Source organism: Solanum pennellii, chromosome 12, assembly GCF_001406875.1.
Source record: "Solanum pennellii chromosome 12, SPENNV200".
Taxonomy (NCBI): Eukaryota; Viridiplantae; Streptophyta; class Magnoliopsida; order Solanales; family Solanaceae; genus Solanum; species Solanum pennellii.
Genome location: NC_028648.1, coordinates 36,540,224 through 36,550,865, shown reverse-complemented (window position 1 = coordinate 36,550,865; position 10,642 = coordinate 36,540,224).

The following is a 10,642-nucleotide window of genomic DNA, read 5'->3' as shown; positions in this document are numbered from 1 at the left end:
AGAGTCGATTTCAGTACCCAAATTTCAGAAGTCTAAGTCTTTTGGAACGAGACACCCTCGACGGCCCGTCGTGTCCATGACGATCCGTCGTGGGTTCCGTCGACTCACACAGTTTTTCCAGAAATAAAATCTGCTGCTCAAAACGACTAAACAGGTCATTACAGAAAGGTAAGTTGAGTTTGAGGTATATAGGTCCTTATGAGTTCTTGAAGAGAGTGGGAATGTTTCCTACGAGTTGAAGTTACCTCAAGATTTTGCTTCTGTTCATCTAGTGTTTCACGTTTCAATGCTTAAAAAGTGTTTAGGCGATCCAACATCCATCTTCGTGTTGACGGGTTAGGAGTTGATGAGAACCTTTCTTACGAAGGGGTTCCAATTGAAATTTTAGATCGTCAAGTTAAGCGACTGAGGAACAAGGAGGTTTCCACCGTGAAAGTCCTATGAAGGAACGAACTTGTTCAGGGAGAGATATGGGAGGTCGAGGCTGATATGAGATTCCACTATCCTCATTTGTTTAGTTCTTGAGGTTAGATATTCTTCTCCTAAATTCTGATTTATGTTTAAGAACCTATGAATTCTAAGTGTTGTAGTCAATTTGGTGTGATAGGTCACTAATCATATGTTTTATAATATCACTATATGAGTTAAAATGAAGTTATGTTTGCAATTAATGTTTATTTGTAGCATATGCATGTTTTCTGTGTTGCCTGATTTGTGATGTGCATTAAGTTAATTGTCATTGAGAAGGAAATTTCTCAATCTCAAGTATGAATCCCTAGATAAGATTGAATAGTATGCACCACCCAAATAAGTGTAAATCAAATTTTCATAAAAGAGAAACATTTAAGTATGATGAATTAAATTTCGAAAATTACCCTCCTATTTTAAATGATATGTAGTGTCATTCGAGACAAATGTTCCTAAGAGTGGGATAATGTAACAACCCAAAAACGACTATGTTAAGTAAGACCTAAAGGTAACTAGAATGCATAGGTTAGATCGGGTTCACACGGCTTGATGCGCGTGGAACCAGACCCCTGGACCTATGAACAAGCCAAGCCAACCAACTTGGTGAGTTGGTTGAACTAGGCAGTGTTGGCTCCAGCCATGTTAGGTCCCCAAACACTAGGATTCACCAGGGTGACTTAACTAGACTTAGAGGGTTAGTCCTAGGTCGTAAGGGTTCTAAGGGTAAAAATGTAATTTTGGGGCTAGGGGTAGTATAGTAATTACCCTAGGTTGATATTTAATTAATTAAATAAGGTTTTTAATTAGTTAAAATGGGTCAAAGATCGGTGGTAAAACCCGAGTTTGATCGGATCTCCACACTCAGGTTCGAGCTGAGTTGGAGGTATTAAAGTGGGCGAATTAAGTGGATTAAATTAGAAAAAATAAGGAGGGGGAATTATAGTAACTTAACATATAGATTATAATCTGATTTTTACCATTTAAATTTTGTTGAATAAGTCAACAACAAACCCCAAGAAAAGGGGGCGCATGACTCCATCTAGGAGTGTACTCCATGTACACTCTTAATTCATTATATATCCACAAAATGTTTTTCAGCTTTACGTTGCAATTAAAAATAGTACAATAAAGTAAGTCTACTGTTCTAAGAGTTCTTGGCATTCATCCATCAAAAACTTAAAGAAAAATTCATACGCAGAATTGTTTTTAGAAATCACGTTAGGAACTTCACTTGTGCTCGGAAGAGAGATTTGTGCGTGGGTTAGGACGTGTTTGTGGCTGGTTATCAAGTTCAAAAAGGTATGAATTTTCTTCTCTCTTTGTCCCTTTTCGAAGAGTCCCCTAAGGCTCAATTCAAATCCAATCTAAAAACTAAGGTTGTCCCCGTTTCATGCCCGTGTCATTATATCCTATGAACGATTGATGCATGTGTTGGTATAAATTCTGGGAGATTATTTTAGGAATGATTGTGATCGTGTGCAATTTTTTTCTCGTAGTGTTTATAATTTTGTTTTGTATGCCTGAATGATGAATGTTACATGTGCACAAGTATGCTGTTTTCCGTTATTATGTTGTTACGATCTACTTGAAGAAATTATGGATTATGTGTTACGTAATATTGTGTGTTTAAGAAGAAATCGTGATGTTGATGAACAAGAAATTGAAAGTAAAGTCCTTAACGAATTGGTTAAAAATTCATGTAAAACTCTAATGCATGAAAATGAACAAAATACCTATACTAATTGACTAAGTCTCGCCTAACCACTTGTAAAAAGCTGAAGAAAAAGATATGGATGCCCCAGGGATTCGAACACGGGTTCTCTTATCGAAATTGTGAGGCACATAAGTCTTACATATAATAAAATAAAATGCAGTCACTAGGGATCCAACTCGGGTCCCTTGGCCAAATGTGCAATATGAGTAACCTCAAAGGGGTACTACCATGAGTGTAAAGTACACTAAAGGCCATGTGCATAGAATATGATGTAAGTTAATGGCAAGATGAAGAAATGAACATTCACGTAATGAGGTGAGTAATTATGTTAAACTATGATGCTAATAAAAATCGTGACAACATGATAGGAGGCTAAGATGAATGGTGAGACAAGTCTCAACCAAGTCTATGTAAATGTCACCAAAATTACTCACCTAAGAGAGTGTTGAATATTAAGATACAAGTCTCAATCACATACTATATGTAAGTGTAAGGACAATTCACACTAAACACGTAAAGAAGATATGAGAAATCATCTAATGAGCTATGACTACCTCATGCTAGAAGAAAGCTTTAATGATGTATGAGTTGAATGTAAAAAAGGAACTTCAAATTAAGCACCAATAGGATAGTTATTAGTGGTGATGCCTTCTTTCAAAAAGGGTGGAGTTTCACGAAATTCACATGAAGATGAGAATGTTCACAAAGGTGGGTATGAGTCTCCCTAAATCTCCTAGTCTCTGAAATATGTTGCCCACATAGAGAACTAGCTTAGTTCGAACCCATAAAGCTAGCATGTTTTGGTTTCACTTTGGCCAGTGACTCTACCTCTTTTAGGTGTGGGGAAGACACCACATTTCATGATGCTCACATGATCTATATCGGTTAAGGTTGAAAGTTTCTCAAATTATGAAAGATAATAAAATGAACTATACCGAATGTGTTTGTGAAGGACAATCAGGAGGTGAAATCAGATTCAAGTAATGACATTAGGTTATTCTTGGTCATTACACTTCATGATCTCGACGAGAGTCTTACACTTCATCCTAGGTATATCTGGTGTTTTTACATCAGCCTACTAATGAATGAAATGAATAACGTGAAGTAAAAAATGAACGAATGAAGCAAACCCTGTGTTTGATAATGGAGGCCCTCCGCTAGAGGTCCCATATGTTGGGCCCTCACTTGAGATATCTTAACGCTACGTCCATGGTTCCAAGGTCTCGTGGATATGAAATGTATGATACATGAAACATGAAATGTATGATATTTAAACCTATGTATGTATGATATGTGACATATTCATAGTATTACATTTCATTATGAAATAGGCAAGTCAAGAGACTTTACCTTCTAGGAAAGCATGTTGATTAGGAACAGCCATTCTTGTTCATGCATTACCGTTATGTGTTGCTGCATGTACTAATACTTATTACAAGTGTGTACTAATTCCATATAATATTACTATTTTATTTTCACGCTAATGTTGACGTTTAAGGTATCAACTGAGCAAGATGTTAGGTATGAGAGATTTCATCACTACTTGGTAGGTCCTCGTCCATTCGAGGATGCTTGCCTTTACATTTCTTGCTTAGTAGTAGGTTTGGACTAGTGGAGTATGTTCCGCTAGTGTTTCTTTCCTATTTTATTCACACACTTGTAATGATGCCGTTTTTGCAAGCATTAACAATGATATGAGATTCTATTTCTTTCAAGTTTTATGTTTCTATAACTAGTTTGTTGATGTAAGATAAATGAACTTCCTTACAAATAAGCATTTATATGTTTATAATACGAAGTCTACGTATACTTCAAATATAAACAAAAAGTTTTAAATTTTCCGCTAAAATTAACTGTATGAATGTGATGAATGCAAGAAGAGGCTTGTCTGCGACCTCTAAAAGGTCAATGACACATGTTGCGATTCAGATTCCAGAAATTAGGCCATAACAGTTAACTATAGATTAAGAATTACCATATATTTATATATGATAATCCCACAAGAAATTGAAGAATAAATCATGAAAATCAAACCTCAAACTTGAACTTGAATTTTTCCTCAAATGGAGATATGAGAGAATTTGGAAGAGAAGAAAGATTTGGGATATTGATTTTCTTATATGGTGTTGGGGTTTTTACTTGGTAAAGGGCATAAAAATCTTCTAATACAGTTTATAATTGTCTCCCTAAGTTATCAAAACACCCCCATTCTTATTGGAACTTTTAAACATATAAAAATTGACTTTAAAATAACACACTAGGATTTGGGAAGTGGCTGCTCGTCGCGGAGGCAGCCTCTGATTCTGTAACAAATAATTTGTGAGGTAGTAGGGTGAGTGTTGGGTGAGCGTAGCACCGGCACACCCAGTGCTAGGCGCGTGACGTGAGTGAAGCCCCAAATCTTGCTGTTGGTCGCTGCCTTGGGCAGCTCTTTTTCCAATGTTTGGGTCATCCTCGGGGGCCCTTTGGGTCGTCCTCCGGGAGTCGTACATGGACGTTTTTACCCTTAACATGTCTATTAAGAGTATAGGGTCACCCCTTCTTATTTTAAACTCCATGTAACACATTAAAAAAGGAAAACATACAAGGACACACTATCACGTCTAAAGACCAACTTTCAAACGTCTAGGACATTCTCGGACGTTTGACCACCAAACGACTTCAAATAAAGTATACATACTATAAAACACTTAATGAACATATTTTAAACCTTTTTGGACACATGTGAGGATCTAATACCCTTAATTCATTTTAGGGATCTTACAGTAAGCTAAAAAAGAATTTGAAAGGAATACTTACCTTGACTTTACTTGACTCAAATGTAGTATTGAACGACAATAATAGTGAAATTATACAAAGCATTTAAAATAATAACTAGAAAATCGATTTTTTAAGGAAATGCAATTAAAAAATTAGACTTTACTCATATAATAAAGTAATATATTTTCTTTGGGTGTTTCTCTAACCGACAACCACCACTATTAGCCTTACTGGTGATACAACATCTTGTAAATGCTGCCAGAATTGTTCTATACATTATCGTCATACAAGACACCTTAACTAAGTGGAATCACTAGTCTAAGATAAAAAAAACCATTTAAGGAGTTCATATATAATATATGATCCTTTACTACCCATGATGACTACATGATTTATAGAGACTTAAGTTAATATGATCTTGCATCCCCTTATCGGTACTCAATACTACTCCATAAAATATACTTAGCTCATATTTTTTTAAAATCAAAACTATGTCTTTGTTTTGAGATAATTACACAAAACTTAGCTTACCAACTCTGTTGGAAATCAGTTTTTTCCTTTATTGTTCAAATGTGAAAACATTTTGAACTCGTTTGAATACTTAGTTTCCTTGACTCTTGTCACACGCCGAGCTACCCTAGAGATGCGGAAACGGGATCTAGGACCACAAGTGTTTCAAAGATTACCCTTTTGGCATTATCAGGAGTTTTCTAAAGATACACTAAATAATAAATTGATAAAGAAGGTATAATCATAAACAACAATAAAATATGGGGAATACCCATATACTATAACTAAGATATATAAAAAAACTGATGAGTTTAACAAAAGAAAGATTACATCAATACTAAATTCTATCTATGTTTATTTGAGAATAGACTCTAACTGATTAGATTGTTACTATATGTAAACTAACTAGCAAAGGATCAAAAAGTCCAAGAGCAACTCCCCATGGACCAGCCTAAGGATCCCCAAGCACCCAAACATGGTCCAAGAAACTTGTCGCGCCGGCTAAGAATAGGTAGTAGTTGCACTTTGCATAGACTAAATTGAGAAGGGACATTTTTTCCCATTGACCTCGGGGACATCACAAGCCATTTTGTCTTGAAATTTTCCTAAATCGAGAACTTAAAATGCCTCCGCGACGCATAGTAACCTCCAAGTTTTGGTCGTGTCGTTTTTTAGTCAAATTGGAATTAGTTAAAATGTCCATTAAGTGCATAGGTCTTTTGGATAATTTGGGGATAAATTATTGGTGGTTATTGAGTCTTTTTAAGTTCCTAAAATCACCAATCAAAGAAAAACCCTCAACTCAAAACAGAATCTTTCCATTCCTTTCTCTAAAACCTCCATTGTTGAAGCTTTAAATATCAAAGGAAGAAGAAAGATTTTCTATGTTTTTCTCCATAAATTTTGTGGACTTTTCATCATAATTAAGGTATTGGTCTTCATCCTTGAACCCTTTTTATTGAAGGAGTCGATTCAAATGGTTTTCAAAGATGATCAATAACATGAATCCTTCTATTCAAACTTCTAGCCAAGGGTTCTTGCATGAAACAATTTGAAACGATGTCTTATGATATAATTGATGTTAATTGAATGATTTTATATCAAATTCCTTATGAACCCATGCAAATCATACAATCCTTATTTTGAATGTTATTTGATCATGTCTCTATACTATTGAATTCTTGTGGAGTTTACTTTGGGGTATTGAATTATGAATGGATCATGTTAGATTTATATTGTAGGTTATCCTAAGTTGATGAAATCTCATATTGTAATATCTTGGATCATTGTAAATTGTGATTATTTGATTGCATTGGTGACTATCGCTATTGGTAAGAGCCTTGGTGTATTGGATTGGTTGAATTGACTATAGATTGGAGTTGTTGAGATTGAATTGGTTGTATGTTGACCTAACCTTCTCTATTTTGGGTAGTATATGTGTTTCAATTGTGATGCGTTGTATGGTCCACTTATGGTAGCGGTGTTTATGTTCTATACATGTAAATGATGTGGCCTTGTCGGCATTAATTTATGTATTAAGATACTTTTATGTTATCTCTTTTATATGTTACAATTTTCAAGGTCTATATGACTTATATGTATAGGTGAATACAATATATGTGTTCTTCTAAGTAATTGGATGTGATCATTATAGGCTATAGCGATTCCTTTTATGTGTAGACTTAATTTTGAAGTATGAATATTCTTAGTTGGATATATGAGCCTTATGATGAGTTATGTTCATGATTCTCTAGATGTGTGTAGAGTGACTTGGAAGCATATATAGTTGACCCTATATGATATATAAATAATATTGTACATGTGATAAGATGATAACAAAGTGTGTCTTGTTTTGGTAGACCTATGTTCCTTACTTGATACATGTAGAATATGAATACGAATCCTTGACTTAGTAGGCTAAAACACCTTTGTCATGAATGTATACATATGAATGGAATATGATCTTGAATATAATACAGAACGACATTTGTGTGGAACCTTTTTAAAGAAGGTTATGATATCCTTGAAGTTGAAAGTCGTAATGATATCCTTCTTGTGTGAATGGTTGATTTAGGTTTGGTTGTCTTGAATGTCATGAAATCATCGTTAGGAAAGTCATTGAGCTAACTTAATAACCATTGTAGGCAGCCCCAGTGGACCCTCTTTTTTAAGGTTTATTATGATTTGGTTATGAACAAGATATAATACCTCTTCATTTATTCATTTTTTTAGTTACTCTATGAGAATAAAGTCTAGCACTGAGTGAGTATGCTTAGGGAGTAACTCTATTGAAAGATGAGAATATAGTACAACGAAACCCTTTATATTCCTTAACCATGTGCATACATGGGATGTATCCTAGTTCTACCATTGGCAAGTAGAACACCCTCCATTGGAGTAGGGTAGACTCCGGATTCCATGCCTTTTTAGTATGATCAATGATGATTATTGCCTATTCCAATCATGTGGGATATATGCTATTGATACAAACGTACAATGAAGTTTAGGTAGTGGAATAGGACGCTATCTAGGCATTGCATGAGTAGGCTTTGAAGATGTTAGTATGTAGGTTCCCTAGGTCTTATCGAAGACCATTATGTGAAAATCCATAATTGAAAATTATCTCCTAAATGGTTTAATAAACACAATGACTTAAGTATAGATATGTTACGGAAAAGCTATCTATCTAGAGTAGCTTTGATAATTGCTTAGGTAGGCGTGGAGAGGGTGTATGGGTGTTCTCTTCATCTCTTACTCAGGTGAGTCTTAAAGTAATTCTAGGTAGGGAGTCTAATTGGTTAATGGGAATAATCTTATCTTAGGTAGTCTAAAAGATCACTTTGGTGTGTATGAAGGGGTTATATTGGAGGAGGTCTCTTCATAACTCACTCAAGTGAGACTTAGAATCACTTTTTCTAGGAGAGTCTAATGTAATGTGTTTTGAAGTAATCTTGATTCTATATTGTGTAGGGTGACTTATATGTGATGTTGGAGTTATATGTGATTTCTTATGCTTATGTTTATGATGTTTTACTCAAAAAGAGCATGCTTTATAAAAAATGTTCGTTTATCATGATTTTATGCATTACATCATACTTAGTACATTCTAATATACTAATTCAATATATTTTGTGTATATCTAAAGGTGTAGGTCGAATTTGAGAGGTGTAAGTGAAGTAGAAACTTTGATTAGTATTCAATCAAGGAAAATTTTGGGTATGTCGTCACTTAATTCAAGGACATTAATATCTTTAAATATCTTTAGTTTAAAGACATTGTAGTAGACTTAGTGTTTCTATACTCGATTGTATGGGTCGTGTACCAAGATATTCGTGTGTCTATAATGACGCATTTGAGACTTTGCCTTATTCCTTATGTTTTCAATACAAGAGATATTTTAAAGTATTACTATTTTTTGTGAAAAGTTTAAATTTCAAAGTACTTTTCATACATGTATGCAATGAATGATTTCAAATGTCTTGTACAAGACCACTGAGAGGTTAAGTACACCATGATCTGACCCAAGGGTGACCCTAATTTATAGGGTGTACTTGCATGTCATGACAAGATTGATATCAGAGCATAGGTTATGAAGTAGTCATGGGAATTCGATGTCTTATTACAGCCACGTTTAGTAGCGTCTTGTTCATTGGTGAAAGTCGCAACACAAATATGAGCGAGAAACTATAGGACGATAGAATTTCACTTTATTCATCAACCTTGTGTAGTGCCTACAGATTTGAGGTTATAGTAGTCTATTCCTAATCTTTTCTCTTGTTATTATAAGAGATGACTACAAGAAAATGGACGCAAGAAGGTTGGGAGAAGAGGGAGTGCATAAGGAAATTTCCCAAGGTGGAGTTGATCCACAAAGAGTTCAAGTTCCTCAAGATACTCAAGTCCTTCCCTAAGATGATCATGTCCCAATTGTAGGTTAAAGTAATGAGGTAATGGTGGTTCCCCTGGATACTACTCGTAGGGAGATTAGAGAGGATCTACTTGCTTTAGCCCGAACCATGACAAATCATGTGAATAGGGGTGTTGCGCCTAGAGTGAGTGCTATAGAGATTACTGTGCCCTTTATTTTGAGACCCTTTGTGTGAATGAATACTGCTATTTTTCTTTTCTCTAAGTTGGGAGAGGATCACAAAGATTTCCTTCATGGTGTGTATAATGTGTTGAGTGCCATAGGGGTGACTTCTAGGGAAAATGCGGAGTTATCGTCGTTCCAATCGGTGTGTATAAGGTTTTGAGGTCCATGGGGTGACTTCTAAGGAGAAGACGGAGTTGTCCTCGTTCAAATTCACGGATGTTGCTCATGTCTTGTACACTTAATATAAAGATAATAGGCTAGAGGTATCGGATACTATAGAGTGGAGGAGTTTATGGAGACTTTTTAGGAAAGTACTTTTCCTGTGAGATGAGGAATTTGAGGGTTGAGGAGTTCATTAACCTTCGGGAAGTGAACATGAGTGTGGAAGAGTATTATTTGAAGTTCACAGTGTTGTCTAGGTATGTTCCAACATTGCTGTGTAACCGTAGGGATGAGATGAGTAGGTTTGTGACCAATATTTCCCACCTTCTAAAAGAAGACTATCGTACTACCGTGCTCTAGAATGACATGAACTTGTCTAAGCTTATTGTGTATGAACAATCCATTGAGTAGTCAAATCTTAGTAGGATTTCTAGAAATAGGAAGAGGGATAGACTTGATGAGCAAAACCAACCCATATTTAAGAAGAGGGCTCCAAACCACGATGGACCCATCGCTCCTAAGGTCAACATTGAGGGTAGTAGTTGTTCTCAAGGTTTTAAGCCTACATGTGGTACGTGTGGGAAGAAACACTATGGGAAATGGTTAGTTAATATCGGAAATTGCTTTGGTTGTGGCAAGACATTTCATAAGGTGGGGATTGTCCTAATATTGCAGCTAGAGAAAGATAAACTAAGCAATATCCTGCAACTGTTCCAGAAAGTGGCGCTTCAAAGAGGAATCACTTTTGTGCTATCCGGGACAAAGGAACAAAACCAGATGATGATGATGATGATGCCGGTAAGTTATAGTTTTCACTCGTGATTGATGGGTTCCTTCTAAGTTGGGAAGTATGGTGAGTAGTAGAGTTCCAATTTGTTTTCTCTTCTCTTCTATGCTATTCAAGATTGAGAGATAGAATGTCATAGTAGCATATG